This window comes from Bubalus kerabau, chromosome 4 (assembly GCF_029407905.1).
Source record: "Bubalus kerabau isolate K-KA32 ecotype Philippines breed swamp buffalo chromosome 4, PCC_UOA_SB_1v2, whole genome shotgun sequence".
Classification (NCBI taxonomy): domain Eukaryota; kingdom Metazoa; phylum Chordata; class Mammalia; order Artiodactyla; family Bovidae; genus Bubalus; species Bubalus kerabau.
In genome coordinates this window covers 80,453,996-80,471,846 of record NC_073627.1, presented here as the reverse complement: position 1 = coordinate 80,471,846, position 17,851 = coordinate 80,453,996, and the positions used below count along the sequence as shown (strand labels likewise).

At 35.8% G+C, this 17,851-nt stretch overlaps 1 long non-coding RNA gene across 7 annotated transcripts in view; it reads right to left on the bottom strand.

Annotated features, from left to right (window-relative positions):
• LOC129649879 (uncharacterized) overlaps window positions 1-17,851 on the bottom strand; it is a 430,734-nt gene that overhangs the window by 209,475 nt on the left and 203,408 nt on the right. For 4 of the 7 annotated variants that reach the window (XR_008713364.1, XR_008713362.1, XR_008713363.1 and 1 more), the window contains 2 exons: window positions 15,792-15,888; window positions 8,397-8,556 (listed from right to left, as the gene is read on the bottom strand). This is a non-coding gene — a long non-coding RNA (uncharacterized LOC129649879). The remainder of the gene's footprint in view (window positions 1-8,396; window positions 8,557-15,791; window positions 15,889-17,851) is intronic. The other 3 variants (XR_008713361.1, XR_008713358.1, XR_008713360.1) reach the window with 1 other exon arrangement.

Genomic DNA, 17,851 nt, shown 5'->3' with positions numbered 1-17,851 from the left:
AGTTAATATACAGTGATTTTATAATCAGTAAAAAGTATTTTATTAAAATATACCATTATAACTCTCATTGATCTGATCAATCTAAGCTATGATAAGCACCTACTCTTACATGGACCACCTCTATAGATTAGTCTCCTATGAAATCACATACTATTCATTCAAAATAAATGAAGTCATAATCAGTCCATGTATTTTGACAATATGGCTAGAATGTATCCCAACATTTAGCAGCAGTGCAAAGTAACCACAAAATAAAAATAACATTTCAAAAACATTCATTTATAAGTAGTTTTTTAAAATAAAGGTAAAAATATTAAGCTTCAATATAATATACATATATTTCAATCAATGCTATAAATTAGTGATTAGCTATAAGGAGAAAATAATCTAGAAAGAAAATTTTAAAATAGCTATGGTAACACCATATATAATGTTCAGTAAACAACTCGAGGAGACTAAGAAAAAAAATAGGTATGGAGATTCCTTAAAACACTAGGAATAAAATCACTTACGAGCCAGCAATCCTACTCCTAGGCATATACCCTGAGAAAACCAAAATTGAAAAAGACACATGTATCCAATTGTTAATTGCAACGCTATTTACAATAGCTAGAACATGGAAGCAACCTAGATGTCCATTAATAGATGAATGGAAAAAGAAGTTGTGGTACATATACACAATGGAATATTACTCAGCCATAAAAAGGAACACCTTTGAGTCAGTTCTAATGAACCTAGAACCTATTATACAAAGTGAAGTAAGTCAGAAAGAGAAAGATAAATATCATATTCTAACATATATATATACGGCACTAGAAAAATGATACTGAAGAATTTACAGAGCAGCACTGGAGAAACATAGACTATAGACTTATGGACATGGGGAGAGGGGAGGAGAAGGGGAGAGGGGAGGAGGGGGGGAGAGGGGAGGAGAGGGGGAGAGGGGAGGAGAGAGTAACATGGAAACATACATGGCCATATGTAAAATAGATAGGCAATGGGAATTTTCTGTATGGCTCAGGAAACTCAAACAGGGACTCTGTATCAACCTAGAGGGGTGAGGTGGGGAGAGAGATGGGAGGCAGGTTCAAAAGGGAGGGGATATAAGTATACCTATGGCTGATTCATGTTGAGGTTTGACAGAAAACAACAAATTTCTGTAAAGCAAGTATCCTTTGATAAAAAATTAATTAAAATAAAAAATAGGTGAAATAGCAGGCCAACTTATTGCTTTAAAAAGCTGAGGTCTAGATAATACTAAGAATATTAAAAGAATACAGTTCCATCATTAAATGAAGAATTGTTTTCAATCATAAATTATAACCTCTGAATGTGTAAGGTAGATATGACTTTATATATGGTTTAAATTATTCTCAATGCTTGATTGTTCTAAGATTTCCACAGCACAATTTCATTTTTAGGAAATGAACTTCTATGTTACATAAGATTTGGACTCAAACTCTACTTAACAATTTAACTGTGTTCTAGCCAATTTACTTAACTGCTATAAACTATACTTTTCCACCAACAGAGGGGTGAATAATACCAACTCATGGTGATGCTGGGAGGAATGTATCATGCACTATGCAGACCCCAAGGACTCATGGACTGTAGCCCGCCAGGCTCCTCTGTCCATGGAATTTTCTAAGCAAGAATACTGGAGTGGGTTCCATTTCTTCCTCCAGGGGATCTTTCTGACTCAGGGATCAAACCTATGTCTCCTGCATTGGCAGGTGGGTTCTTTACCACTGAGTCACCTGGGAAGCCCACTTGGCTCCCTCCCCACTCCCAAAAGATTAAACTTTTGGAAAGTAGGTGATATCTAACTTGCCTGACACATCCTTAAAACAAGCTATACTAAAGTGATCCTAACCATGAAATGTGGTGTATCTTAAATATGGTTATCCAGAAAAGCCTTCTCATTCACAACAAACTCACAAAATCATTACATATAACACTTCAAACTAGGTAGAGACCAAGCAATCTTCCAGAGGCTATCTTCTAGCTAGTCACACAAAAGTTGCAACTGCAGATTGAATCCTTTTGTCTGTCTCAAGAGGTCAGACCAATATTAGTGAATCTCAGGAGAGACATCTAGAATATGTGGGGACAAAGGTGAGATGGAAATGGTGTGGTTGAGCAAGTGTTTCAGGTGGTCTCTTTGCAATCTGTTTCACACACACAGACACCTACTTGCATAGCATGTCTTCTACACGGAAAATTTTATGACTTCATCACCTGAAAGTAAAAGTCACTCAGTCATGTCCACCTCTTTGAGACCGCATGGCCTATACAGTCCATGGGATTCTCCAAGCCAGAATACCAGACTGGGTAGCTGTTCTCTTCTCCAGGGGATCTTCCCAATCCAGGGATCAAACCCAGGTCTCCCGCTTGGTAGGTGGATTCTTTACCAGCTGAGCCTCCAGGGAAGCCCACATCACCTGAAACCAGGTCAGGTGATGGAAACTGGACCATTTCCATCTCACATTGGTCCACACATAGCCTAGATGTCTCTCACTTCTGATTATGCAAGTGGGTATCTGTGTGTGCGTGAAGCTTATTGCAAATAGATGATCAGTTCTTCACATCTCCTTTGAAATGTGATTTTACTGCCCCTCCCATCAACAGACAGGCTGTCTTTATCCTTCCTTTGAATCTAGGCTAGCCTTGTGACTAGATAGGTCAACTAAAATGTTGTAGAAATGACGATGGGTCTGTTCTGAACCTATATCTCACCAAGTCTTGCGTGCTTTCTTAGAGTCCTCTTCACCATGAGACATGGGGCTCCATCTCTCCTTTTGGCCCGTCAGTCAGCTAATCAATAGCCAAACCTATGAGGGAAGCCCCCCTGAATGGCTGTCAAAAGAAGTTAGGAGGAGAGGTGAGCGAAGCACCATTAGCCAAGACTGGTGCATAACACGGAAACTATCCAGCAAACCTGCAGATTCTTGGACTACAATAATGCTTATTATTTGGAGACAGATTTGGGGTAGTAGACTACACATCATAGCTAGATACATGGCGTGAGGTTTACAGCATGACCTGGGAAGAAATAAATGTTCTATTTAATTTCATGTTAAACTGAAATCTCTCAATCCTCATTACTTCCTTGACACTTGTCCTGTGGAAACAAAGAGGATTTAAGCTTTCACCTCTGAACCCTTTAAAAGCAAGATGATTATTTTATCCATTTTTGAATGTTCAGCTCCTGTTTCCAGTGGGGTTCAGGGGTTAAGAATATGGGCTTTGACATTAGATTTCCTAGGTCTGAAACCTGCCTAGGTGGCCTTAGGCAAACTGTTTAATGTTTACAAGCCCAAATTTCATAATCTCTAATACTAGAATAATAATGCTATCTACTTAATAAAAATTAAATAATGCAACCATCATTATGACTGATGTTGATTCAAAGTAAGCATAACTATGTTCATTATCATTAGATGCCAAAAAAATGGTAAAATCAACCTTTAAAATGGGTGAGCAGAGAACTCTCAAGTTATTATCATCTTTGTCCCTATAATTATAGAATTCAATATACACCCCTCAGGAAACTCATTACTGCTTGACTAATCATGCCAAGAATGACTATTTGTTGGAATATGGGGAACACAGTGATAGATTTTCCTGACATCATTAAACGCATTTACCTCAGGACATTAAAGACCAGAAAATTCAGCACTTTGAAAGACAGATGTAAAAACCTAGTGGATGTTGCAAGCCTAATACATTTGCGAATAAACTATAGCTGGTGGATCAGGTGAGGGCCAAGATCCTCCCCTCTCCTCAATCCAGTTTCTGCCTCAGTTATTCTCCAAAACAATGCCATTTTGAACACATAAAATGATGTTGGATTATGCATCATCTGAATGGAAGCAAAAGTTCTACTGAAAACAGGTTCTGATTTTTTCTGAAAAAGTGATTTCCAGACACTCCACACATATTTCCCAGAACTTCTGGATTGTATTTACAATCAATAGATTGGATTAGGAAATAGTTTTACACCAGTTTCTATGACATTGTGTAGCCATTTACAAAAAGTAAAACTTGGTACTGACCAATGTTAGGAGTATAAGCTTCACCTGTCTTATCTGTCAGGAAAAAAGCAAGACTGTTGGGCAGTCTATGGAATGCTAGTGTATTTAATAAGTACTAAATTGAGCCCTCTTTTAGGATTGCCAAGAACAGTTACATATACTTTAAATTGTGGCAGGCTTGCAAAGACTTTTGACATTCCCTAAGGAAAATTATTACTATTATATCAAAAAAGATCTGAATAATCTAAATTAATAATAATCTAAAATAATCTGAAATATTGGACCAAAATTATATGTCATCAATTCCATAAGTCATATTTTTATTATTTTTAAGCTAATGTTACACTTATCCAAAGGTTGCAAAATAATCGAGTTCCCCTATACCCTTTACTTGGAGAAGGCAATGGCACCCCACTCCAGTGCTCTTGCCTGGAAAATCCCATGGGCGGAGGAGCCTGGTAGGCTGCAGTCCATGGGGTCGCTAAGAGTTGGACACGACTGAGCGACTTTACTTTCACTTTTCACTTTCATTTATTGGAGAAGGAAATGGCAACCCACTCCAGTACTCTTGCCTGGAGAATCCCAGGGTCGGGGGAGCCTGGTGGGCTTCCATCTACGGGGTCGCATAGAGTCGGACACGACTGAAACGACTTAGCAGCTTAGCAGCATACCCTTTACTCAGCTTCCCTCAGTTAATTCAGTTAACTAGTTTTTTATTAATATCTTATTTTGGTTCCATGATCCTATCCAGGACCCAGTATTATATTTAGTTGGTTTTTCTCCCTAGTTTCTTTCAACCTATGATAGTATGTTGGCCTTATTTTGTCTTAAGTGATCTTGACAATTTTGAATAGTGTTGGCCAGTTATTTTGTAGACTGTCCCTCTGTTTGTATTTGCCTGATGTTTTCCCACAGTTAGATCCTGCTAGTTCACCATATCAAGGGGTTTGTGATGTTGCTGTCTTACAAATGTTGATGTGAACATTATTCACTTGATTAACATGGTATCTGTGGAGTTTCTGCACCATCAAGACTTTGCCCTCTGTAATTAAAAAATATCTTACAGAGAAACACTTGGAAAGTAGGCAAATTTCTTGTTTCTCCTTAAACTTTTTCCCACTAAATTTATCAGTCATGACTGTACCTTATCTGCAACAATTATTACTGATCTGTGCATTTTTAGAAACATTTTAACATATTTGTAATCAGGATGCATCTTAAAATGGCTGGGCCCTCACCACTGCTATCAGGCAGCTAGTGGCCACAGGTGGCTGTCAGTGCCTGGATATGATCAAATGTGTTTCTTGTTTCTAGTTTCATAACTGGACAAAGGCTACCATTGTACAATTTAAATGCAAAACCATTTATAAGTTAATTGAGGCAGGACTATGAACCCTGGTGAAATTCTTCCATTCTCATTGTCTGGTAAGTAGAAGGGACCAACAATAAAACACAGAAAATCTAGCAGATAAGAGATTTCATAATACATTGCCTAGCAATGACCATGATAGCACCAAGTGAAATAACATGATTAAAAAAAATAATTTTTAAATCTACATCTGTCACACAGTCAAAATGAAATTTTAGAAGGTCAAAAAAAAAGTCAGACCTAAAGTTTCTCAAATATGAGAAATATTCTCAAAATGAGAATATTTTATGAGAATATTAAATGAGAAAAAAGAAATATTCTCAAAAATGAGAATGTCTTAACAAATGTCCTTTATTTATACCTTTTTAAAATACTGACACCAAAGTTATACTTTTACAGATTGCATAAACTAGCCTAAAATACTGCTAATTGATAAGCCACTGCACCATTGTTTGGTAGTACATATGCTTTCTTCAACATCTTTGAGCAAAATGTTTTAAATATTTTAATCACTGACCTTTATTTCAATTATGTAGCAAAGTACTGAACTGAAGATGATCCGTATTTTAAGTGGGAATTAGGATTTCATTTTGTTCCTGGAATAGTTTCCCGTCCACTAACATAGATTAGCACTCAAAGTTACACACCTGTGTTCACTGTCTAGTCTTCTACAGGGCAAGTGGGATACTTGGGTTAGGTGGTGTATATTCCCCATACTTTTAAACATCTCCAAGTTAAAAAAAATTACATGTGGTCCATTAATATGCATCATACAGGAAGAAGCATAATATAGTAGGCATACACAGTAGTTCACCGACTGCTAACAGTATACATTCTGAATTGAAGCCAAAACATGTAAAATATCATGTATGAAATGAGTTGCCAGTCCAGGTTCGATGCATGATACTGGATGCTTGGGGCTGGTGCACTGGGACGACCCAGAGGGATGGAATAGGGAGGGAGGAGGGAGGAGGGTTCAGGATGGGGAACACATGTATACCTGTGGCGGATTCATTTTGATATTTGGCAAAACTAATACAGTTATGTAAAGTTTAAAAATAAAATAAAATTTTAAAAAATAAAAAAATTTAAAAAAAAATTAAAAAAAAAAAAAAAAAAAAGAAAGTCAATGTCTATTTGTAAGGTTATCTGCCAAATGAAGAACAATGGTTTTCAGTTTGACTTTCCTGGTATAATTAGAAGCTCATCCAATGTTTCTGGGACACAGTTTCCTCATCTGTGAAACAAGGCAACTGGAAACAGCAAGACTTAGAATGTAGAGAACTACATTCTAAAATGAAATGAGATAAAATAAAACTGTTAGTACTAAAGGTAATTATTTTCTTAATTACATTTTAGTAGATTTTCATTCTATGTGCATTCATGTCTATGTGTATAAAGTCTCATAATGTCTCAACGTAACTTCTTCCTGGAGTCATTGTCCATAATAAAGTCTAAAAGTCATGAGATTATACCATCTCTAAGAATGATTTTAGCCTTACATCCTGTGGTATAAGCCAACTTGTGGCAAATGAGTACTTGAACCACTTCATTTAGAAACAGATGCTGAAGGGCACTGCCTGATGTAATAGCCATTTTGTGCCACATGTGACTATGTATATTAAATCAATTATAATTAAAATGAAATTAAATATTCAGTTCCTTAGTTATACCAGATATCTTTCCAGTGCTTTATAACCACATGTGGATAGTAGCCACTATACTGGAGAGTGCATATATAGAACATTTGCATTATTTTAAAAAGTTCTATTAGGGAGCCCTCCCCTAGAACCGCTCCATCCATTTACCAGTGTGTTAAACCTAGCATAATTAACCCAATCTTGGGAGTAGTGAAATAGATTTCATTAAATTTGTATCATCTAGATGAGGAGAAAACTCTAACTTAATTCTTAATTCATATCTTAGTGCTTTATTGACACACTGTTCATTTCATCATTTCAGACTATTGCCTTTCTTGCCTTTTATTTGCCACAGCTTCTTATCCTTCCATTGGATTGTCTTCTAGCTTTTATTGAAAATTGCATTCTCATGTGGGTGAATGACACTCCAATGCTTTATTTTGCTTTCATCCATTTCCAAATTTAACATGAGGTCATGCCAAAGAAATCTTATCCCCCTGGAACTTTTTTCATTCCTTGTTGTTCCTACCTGGTGCATGTGAAACAGAAAAGTAAGAAAAAAAGTTTCCAGTTTTGGTTGCTTTGTAGAGGTGCAATTTCTCCTTGTACACAACCCTGCTTTAATCTAAGATCATTAGTTTTGATGACTGGCATTTGACAAACAGATGGGGTTGAAGTAATTTTTAACAGGTGTATGCATCATTTTTATGACATTGTTGTTCAAAAGAATCGCTAAAGACATACAGATTTTAATTTGTGTACGTTATGTATATTATTTTTCTTTATTTCCTTTTTCTCTTTCATGGCCATGCCATTTGGCTTGTGGGATTTTAGTTCCCCAGTGGTTGAAGCCCAGCCCTCAGCAGTGATAGCTTAGAATCCTAACCACTGGACTACCAGGAATTCCTGACATATGGATAATTTCTGTTGCTAATCTGCTTTTGTAACTTTGACTAAGTCTCCAAATTTGTTCTATGATTTCTTCTTGCTTCATAAAATAAAAATAATTTCTAGTGGTATTACCTCCCTTAGTGGAACTATTATAAGGGTAAACTGCCAGTATAAACCATTATCTGCTCATTGAGAAGTGTTAGAAAACAGAAACGTCACTACTCTAATATTCTGGTTTTCTGAGTTCATTGTATATGCCATATATTCACCATTTTGCTGTTTTAGAGACAATAGTATTCCTTCCATATATGTTAAATAAGTGGATAGATGGGAGGATGGATGAACAGATGGATAAATGAATGCATATATTGATTCTAAATTGCTGACTTCAAAAAACATTCTTAAATTAATAAATATACATAAATACATATAATAAATATATTTCATTGATTTAAATCCTACCTTATTCCAAAAGGGGCTTCCCTGATAGCTCAGTTTGTAAAGAATCCGCCTGCAATGCAGAAGACCCTGGTTCAATTCCTAGGTCAGGAAGATCCGCAGATAGGCTACCCACTCCAGTATTCTTGGGCGTCCCTCGTGGCTCAGTTGATAAAGAGTCCACCTGCAATGTGGAAGACCTAGGTTTAATCCCTGGGTTGGGAAGATCCCCTGGAGAAGGGAAAGGCTACCCACGCCAGTGTTCTGGCCTGGACAATTACATGGACTGTATAGACAATGGGGTCACAAGGAGTTGGACACCATTGAGCGAATTTCACTTTCCCTTTTCACTTTATTCCAAAAGAGTATTCAATACAGGATGATATTCATATTACATGAATGGCATAAATATCAAGATGTATTTAACTATAGAAACTCCATATCTGAATACTCTAGGCCAGACCATGCTTTGTTACTAACACATTGTATGACCTTAGAGGCAGTTTGCATGTGAGTTTGCAAAAGGAAGCTTAAAGACACCAACTGTAAATTAATCTCTGCCATGATTTTGTTAGCTTGTTCCTTTTGTGGAGAGAGGGACTTTCCTCATTCCATTAAAATAATAAATAAAAGGCCCATGGCTATGACTTTCACCACTTCTCTGATCAATATTCTTCTCTAAATACAAATGCATGGATCAGTGGCTATTTTAAGATAGCCATTTGATCATTAATCATTAAAATAGAACATTATCAAGCATTACCGAGATGAAGAAGCTCAGGAGGGATATCATCCTTCTACTAATATCCAGTCTCAGTTTATAATGACCCTGTGTAAGATCTTCACCCTCTCCACCGCTGCCTGCAGCACCATTGATTTACTGACAGTGAGTTAATAAAGCTTCCTGAGATACTATGCTAAAATATTAAAAAAATGTTAACGTGAGCTTCATTTTATTGTCCCTAGTTTAGAAACGGCAAACAAAAGTCAATTTGAAATAACACATATAAAGTGGTTGTAATCACAGATCTCAATAAAGGTTAACTATCATTACTATCTTCATTTTTGAGTAGAGAAATCACATATTCAAGTTCATTGCATTATGAAAGTCCCTTTAGATTATTAAATGGAATACATATTAAACATGAAGAAAAATACAGACAAGGTATAGTTTGATATATTTTTAAAAGTCCTAAATCATCACATGTTAGAACTAGACAGGTCCCCAGAAGCCACGTAATCAACACCTCTGATTTAATGATGAGGAAATGGTGGTCCAGAGGATGATGGTCACAGAGGCTGTGGTCATTTATCTTACTTAAGATAGACATGGTGGAACAGATGACTCAGCTCTTGATGTACCACTATCTTTTAATATTTAACAATATTCTTCCTCATTTGAAAATTCTGAAGGATATATCACTGTCCTACTAAGAGAAATTAATTTTTGCAATACACACTTGGTTGCATTTATTTCATTAACTACAGCAGCATCAAGGTGGTACCTTGGCAGGCAGAGATGTAAGAGCAGAGAGGGAAGAGTGTTTAGAGGGAAGAGTGTTTAAAAGAAAGGGGTTAGCAGGTATAAAAGCCTGGAGTCAAGACCAAGCAAGGTATATTAGAGGAAGAAAAAACAATGCAGTATGTCTGATACAGAGATGGAAAAGCAAGAAAGAGGGAAGGTTAATAAATGAGACTAAGCAAGGAGACAAAGCATACACATTCTTGTAAGCTATACAGAGCCATTACCAAATTCCACCAGCATTTTAGTTCAGATTTGTCTTCTGAGGAAATGAAAAGACAGAGGCAGGCAAGTTGTCATGGAAGTGGGAATGCATAAAAAGGGGGAAAAATATTGAAACGAGATGTTTCAGGAGAAACCTGAAGCAAAGAAATCATGGATGCTTTTGGTGAGACAATTTGGGAAGCCAAATTTGAAAGGGATGTGGTGTCACTGTATTTAACACTCTTTTGGAATAAGATAGGGTTTAAATCAACAGAATAGTGGGAGATATTTTACTTATTTTAGAAGGCCGAGTGGTATTTGTTTTATATGGTCTTCATGTAATTACTCCAGATTATGAAAGTGGAAAGATTCAGGGATCAAATGAAAATTATAAGTATTAGTTTACAAATATTGACACTTTCCAAGGTAAAAGGCAGATATTAACCAGTTCAAACCATTTGCACATTCAGCATTTTATATTAAGCTCAGAGTTAAATGTATAACTTTAAAAATAGTGCATAAAATTTATAGCAAGAACTGAATGGGCTTTTCAGCCTTTTTTTTTTTTTTTTTTGAGTCAAGACTCCAGGGAGATTTGGAACACATTTACTTCATGAAAGATTTAAAATAGTTTAGAAGTGTAAAACTAGCTGAGAATCTTAGGACTCAGAGAAACCAGAGAGGAAATACTAATGAAACATTATAGAAATGTAGACCTGGATTACCAGAGAGGTATTTGCCTTTATAATGACTTTTAGATGACATTTAAAAAAAGAGAGAGAGACTAGAAATTAGAAAAGTGAAACTCTGTAATACTAGCCAGAATACTACATGTAATATTACTGAAATCAACAGAGAAGAACATAATAAGAGAAAGATCACTAGAGTAGGGTGTAAGACCATGAGCTTTGACATCATTTCACTTCTCAGTGTTATCATTCATTCCATCTGACCAAAAAGAGCATTTTGGGGGAAAGAAAGTTTATCTTGTTCAATATTAAGAGGGAGTCTTTTGACAGTCTGATTCTACCTGCCAATCCATCATTTTGTCATTAAAAAAAAAAAATCTATATTGCTTTTTCCCTATTTGAACTACAAATTCAATAAAGATTTATTTGAGCAGGATAAAACACCTAATTTGTATATACAACAAAATACATGAATCCAAAAATCAACTATTAAGGTTTTTATTAGTAACAAAATTTGTGTTGTAATAATATACATTAGACTTGCAATGACTGTTATCATTTACTTACATCAAGTAATTTTTCCCTATTAAGAACTTCCAATTAAAATAAATTTTAAAAATAATTTTTCTTTTTAAAAAGAACTTCCAATGACTCTCTTTCTATACATTTTCTCTCCTTACTTTTATCACTTTCTCTGTCCCTGTATAGGTAGCTAGCCTATTTTCATAAAATATTTGAAAGTGTCACTCAGTCAAGTCCTACTTTTTGCGACCCCATGAACTGTAGCCCACCAGGCTCCTCTGTCCATGGACTTCTTCAGGCAAAATTACTGGAGTGAGTAGCCATTCCCTTTTACAGGGGATCTTCCCAACCCAGGGACTGAAACCAGGTCTCCCTCATTGCAGGCGAGTTCTTAACCATCTGAGCCACCAAGAAAGCTTCATAAAATATTTGCCTATTTTTAAAGTTTCTATCCTTAAATGTGTGCATCATTATCTGCTCATATCAGTTTCTTCTGGAATTATTTTCTTAATGTACTAACCATAAAGTCTTATTGATTAAGCACTTTATCAATTTAGCTTTGTGTCATTGGTTTTGCATCAAAAAGCTTCAGTTGTAAGAGTTAACTGAATTTTTCAATGCCAGATATTTGGCAATTTAATAATTTGGAATTTTAAGTTTGTTATAAATAAGTGATTTATTTTATAAATTTAAGTTTTGTGTACTATATAATAATCGTGGTTTTGCTAGGATCTAACTTTGGCCACCTCATGCGAAGAGTTTGACTCATTGGAAAAGACTCTGATGCTGGGAGGGATTGGGGGCAGGAGGAGAAGGGGACAACAGAGGATGAGACAGCTGGATGGCATCACTGATTCGATGGACGTGAGACTGAGTGAATTCCGGGAGTTGGTAATGGACAGAGAGGCCTGGCGTGCTGCGATTCGTGGGTTCGCAAAGAGTCAGACACGACTGAGCGACTGAACTGAACTGAACTGAATTATAACTCATACTGTGTATAAAATAGATATTCACATAAAAGACCCTAGTTTCCTGGAAGAAAAGATAAAATCAATAATTCTTTAAGACAATTGGGTATTGTCAAAGAAAATTTCACATTGATCAAAGATCCCACAGTTCACATACTAAGTAGTATGCTGTATTTTTATTTTACATATGCTTCTGAGTTATATGGAAGTTAAAATATTATCCTATTGGAGTGCATTTCAGCCTACTTCAGCCAAGAACTAAGCAGTTTCATTTACTGTTCTAGATATTATTTATCAGTAATAGATCTATTCATTTTACATATTTTCTTGGCTATATTCACAAACTCTATAATCTGGGGCAAATTAAGCTCTCTCTGCTTCAGTTTCCCTTATGCAAAATAGGAATTGTATGAACATTTATTGACAGAATTATTATAAAAATGAAACAATTTAATAAATATACAATATATAGGAGATCATGTAGCATGTAGAAACCATATAATATTAATGAAGATATTAATAGGAAAACATTATCTCCCTAAAGGAAAGATACATCCATTTGGCGGCATGGAATTATGATTTGTTAGTGTATAGAATAACCTTCTGTGAATACTCCGTAAAACATTTATCTGTTCTAATGACCACGGCATTTTGTTTATTTCCAGTTTGTGACTATTACAAATAATCTCACTATACTCTTGTACATGTCTCCTTGTGCATATGTGTGAGAGTTTCTCTTGGCTATATCGCTAACGGAATATACATATATTCAAATTTGACAGGTAATGCCGAACACTTTCCCAGGCGGTTGTATCATTCATACGACGACCAGCACTACTGGAGAATTCCAGAGGACACTGCCTTTTAATTTTTAGGCATTGTGGTGATGTTTAATGACAGTTCATTTGGTTTAATATACATTTACTGATTATTTATGAAATTAACCATCTTCATATATATTTACTGGCCATTCCCTGAAGTGACCAAGCCACTTGACTATATCTTAAATATTTTAATTAAAATGTGACTCAGAAATAAACTTTATAAAATCTAACACTAATCCAGACAGGATTTTTGTATGGTTATTCTAAAGATATTGATCAAGCAATGAGTTAAATCATTTTCAAAGATTTCTACATTTCCTGCATCACCTATATATCTCAAGGCAGGAACCAGTCCTTGAGACCGCTGATTACTCTTGCATCTAGGCCTGCTGAGCTCCAAACTAATTGTGGGAATTTACACTGCCTCTCATTTTTGACAAGCCCTAGACTAAAACTTTTGTCCTTGTAACTTTCTGTGACTATCAAGTTTTCTGCTCAGCCATCAATCATCATACCATTCTTTTCCAAAAATAGCAAATTCTTCAGCAAAGCTCACAATTCTTGGATCATCTCTCTTGATTTTTTTTGTTTGTTTGTTTGAACCTCTCACACCTTGGACATTTGATTATCCACTGCATTGTAAAATTGCTAATGTATTCAGACTTTTGTTTTCCTTTTTGTCCAATATTTCTAGTTTTCTTCATTGGGTGGTTTGGACTAATTAACCAAGTAAGCATTACTGCAAGGTAAACTCAGTACTACCACTTAACCTTTACCAGCCCTTTCATTGCAATTTATTAATTTTCTTATTTTTGTCTTGTATTTATTTTAGTTCTTGATTTTTATATTAAGTATAAAAAACAGTATCAATTAAGCAATTAGTATAAACATATTACAATCAACATGGGAAGTAGAAGCAGTCCTTGCACCAATGTGCCTTTTTTGCATTATTTCTGCTTTTCCCTAATTAATTTTTCAAAAGTGGCTACATCCAACAAAGAAACAAATGTCACCTGAGCTATTTTGAAGATCCTCAGGTTAATGCTCCTCTGTAATAGTTACCTTCCCTTTCACTTACAGCATGCACAAGGCACTATGCCAAGCATTTTAATTTTTTTCAACAGCCTTGAAAATAATTTGACAAGTTAAGTATGCTATACTATTTTGTTGATAAAAAGCTGAATTCTAGAGAAGATAAACAGCGTATCTAAAGTCATGTAGCTTTAAAGGGTGAGCAGTTGAATTTAACTCCAAATCTGTCCTTGGCCAAGAACCATCTGATTAACTCCCACGCAAGTTCAAACAAAATAAAGAATAAACTATAAACCCTCAGCAGGAAAAAAAAAAAAACAAAAAACAACAAAAAAGGGCTGTTTGTTACTGAGAATGTTGTGTTTAGTCACTGATCTTGCTATCATTTTGGAGTCTGTAATTTAAGAGAAATATATGGAAACAAGAGCTATAAATTTCATAGTATAAGATTTCATAGGTGGGATAATTTACCCAAAAAACTGGTCTTACATTTAAGTTTTTAATCCATTTTACGTTTATCTTTGTGTATAGTGTTAGGAAGTATTCTAACTTCATTCTTTTACATCCAGCTGTTCAGTTTTCCCAGCACCACTTATTGAAGAGACTTTTTTCTTGGGGAGGGAGAGGGTGAGGTGAATTGAGAGAGTAGCATTGAAAATATATACATTACCATATGTAAAATAGATAGTTGGTGAGAATTTGCTGCATGATGCAAGGAGCTCAAACGCAGTGCTCTAAGACCACCTAGAAGGCTGGGATATGGGAGGGAGGTTCAAGAGAGGTGGGACATATGTATACCTACAGCTGATTCATGCTGATGTATGGTAGAAAGCAACACAATATTGTGAAACAATTATCCTCCAATTAGAATAAATTTTAAAAAAGGAAAAAGATATAGCCTATGTCTAGTCTTGAGGATGGATAAGATCTTTTTCATGTACATTCTTATTTACAATTTTGAATTATTTTATTATTTTTAAAAACACACAAAAAAGTTAGATTAAGTAGAATATTTCTATTTTGAAGGAAAGGGAAACTGAAGATGTTAAGACATTAGCAAATGCTCAGTAGTGAGGATAAATTTGTTGCTGTTTTAGTCACTAAGTGATGTATGACTCTTTGCGGCCCCATGGACTGTAGCCCACCAATCTCCTCTGTCCGTGGGATTCTTCAGGCAAGAATACTGGTGTGGGTTGATATTTCCTTCTCCAGGGGATCTTCCTGACCCAGGGATCAGACTCACATTTCCTGCATTGGCAGGCAGATTCTTTACCACTGAGCCACCTGGGAAGTTCCAAGTGAGTACAGTGTCTACCAACTTTATGAAATGTTCAAGAACTTCTTGTCATTGCTCATTAGGGTTTAACTGAGTATGCACTAGCCAGGTATCCATCAGTGACTCTTTAAATAATCATTAGTCAGTGCTAACTGACTGTATTATAGACTGTCTTTGCAGTTTATTTAAATAAGCAGGCAAACAGGCAGTACAATCTGTTACAAGTTCATTCTGCTTCATTAAGGCAGGCTTTGTGCATTTGAAACATTTTAAAGGGAGGCTTGTGAAACAAATCTAGCTCCAGCCACAACTGGAAGTCACACTTAAAAGTCCACTATTGCTGCAAATATGTAACTAGAAATTCCTACATTTGAGTATATACCTGTATTGCTTTCAGTTTGTCTTGGAGTCATAAGGAGAAAAGAAAACTACAGTCTTTATGTATCTGTGTAAGCTTGCTGAGCAGTGAGGCAATGCTCCTGGAAGAAAACAAACAAACAAACTAAAGTCAACAGGATGCTTGTTGTATTGTCCCCTTCGATTAATTGGGTGTTTCGTTTTAGTAATAAGCCACTGAGGTAAAAAAGGGGTAATAGTGAGTGTCGTGGAAGCCACGTTTACTAGGAACTGAGGCACACACACCACGACCTACTTTCCTCTTGTGGAGCCCCTTTTCCCCTTGGTGGACTCAATTATTCCCTGTCTTTCCACCTGATTATGTATCCCCTCTCTTTCCTCAGTACTCTGACTTGCCCACAGGCCCCCTGGCCTTTCTAACACTAAGACTGCTCCATGGACTTGCAGGTTCACTTCCCAAGGCTTAACCCAATTGCAGGGAAAGCCATGGTATGTTAGCACACACGGACAGCTAGGGACAGGCTGCAGCTGACTAATGTGTCCACCACTGGCTCCACATGGAGACTAGCAGGCGAGTGGCGCTGCAATAGTTAGGAAACAGGTATGGATGGAAATGTGCAATATACTTGTTTTAGGTTCTCAAATAGTAGTATTTCATCTGACATCTAGGCTGCTTTTTCTGATCAAATCTTTATTTTTTTTCCCTCCATTTTCTTCAACTCTAAATCAGAAAGGGTAAACAGCTTCATTTTAAAGTTTTAATTTAAAATTTTATACTTATGGAAATATTTCTGAAATTCATATCCAGATAAAATGCTAATTTTAAAAACTGCACTATAATTCTGGCCATGACTTCAATTGAATACAACATGCTTTTTTCAGTTCCCTTCTTAAGCTCTTATATAATTTTCATGGCTACCTATTATCTTATCAAGCAATTGCATTTCAGAGATTGCTGAATTTTTGTAGTGGATGGAAAACTTTCTAAATTGATAAAATTGCCGTGAGCTTTTGAGCATAAAGGTAAAATATATATTTGGAACTATTATTGTACTTATAGTCATTAAATTAAAAGCTGAAATTATCCTGTAGATTATCCTGCAGATGGGAGTATTACAACAGCAGAGAACTTTCATAGAGCCATCCCCCTTGTAAAACTGGATACATTCCCAAAAATCCATTTACAACATAACAGTATATACTTTTCATATACCAATACTGGTTATGTACTCCCAGTGCTCATATCAGAACTTAGGTTCTCTTTGAGGTGTGATGGTAGGCAAATCCTTTAGATGCCTCTTTGAATAAAAAAAAACAAAGAGACATCGATAAGCATCATATAGTGGTAAAGAACCCACCTGACAATGCAGGAAAGATAAGAGACAGTGGGTTCGATTCCTGGGTTGGGAAGATCCCCTGGAGGATGGCATGGCAACACGCTCCAGTATTCTTGCCTGGGGAATCCCACGTACAACAGCCTGGCAGACTATGGTCCATAGGGTCGCAAAGAGTTGGACATGATTAAAGCAACTTAGCACAGCACAGTTTCTAAAATGCCTGGCATGTAGGTCATCGATAAGTTTGTTTCAAAAAATAAAAAGGATAAATCAATACAGTCTTGGCTGGTTTACTACAATGTCATAAAATCAGCAGCATGTATATTTAAATTATTGAAGGATTTTATTTCCAAAATTGCTATGGTAAAATCAGAAGCCCTAAAAAATACTGCTCAAGAAGAATAATTTTTAAATGATTTTAAATAGTAGAAAAATATGAGCAACCATGGGTTTAAATTATAATACAAGCATAACAGATTGTAATTCAAGGTGTACAAAATTAAACCCAACACAGGATTGCTATGCACTGAGTCCATTAACATAGATACTGAATCCATTAACAATTTTGTTCTCTAAGCAATATCTGAAATATCTTTTTACTTAAAGATTGGTTTCCCCTCCCTTCAAAACAAATTAATTTAAATCCGTTTTTATTGTCTTAACGTTTTTAATAATAGCAAAATAATTTAAAAGTGATGTAATTTAAACAAAATCAGAGCTTAGACATACTCATTGCATTCCACCATGC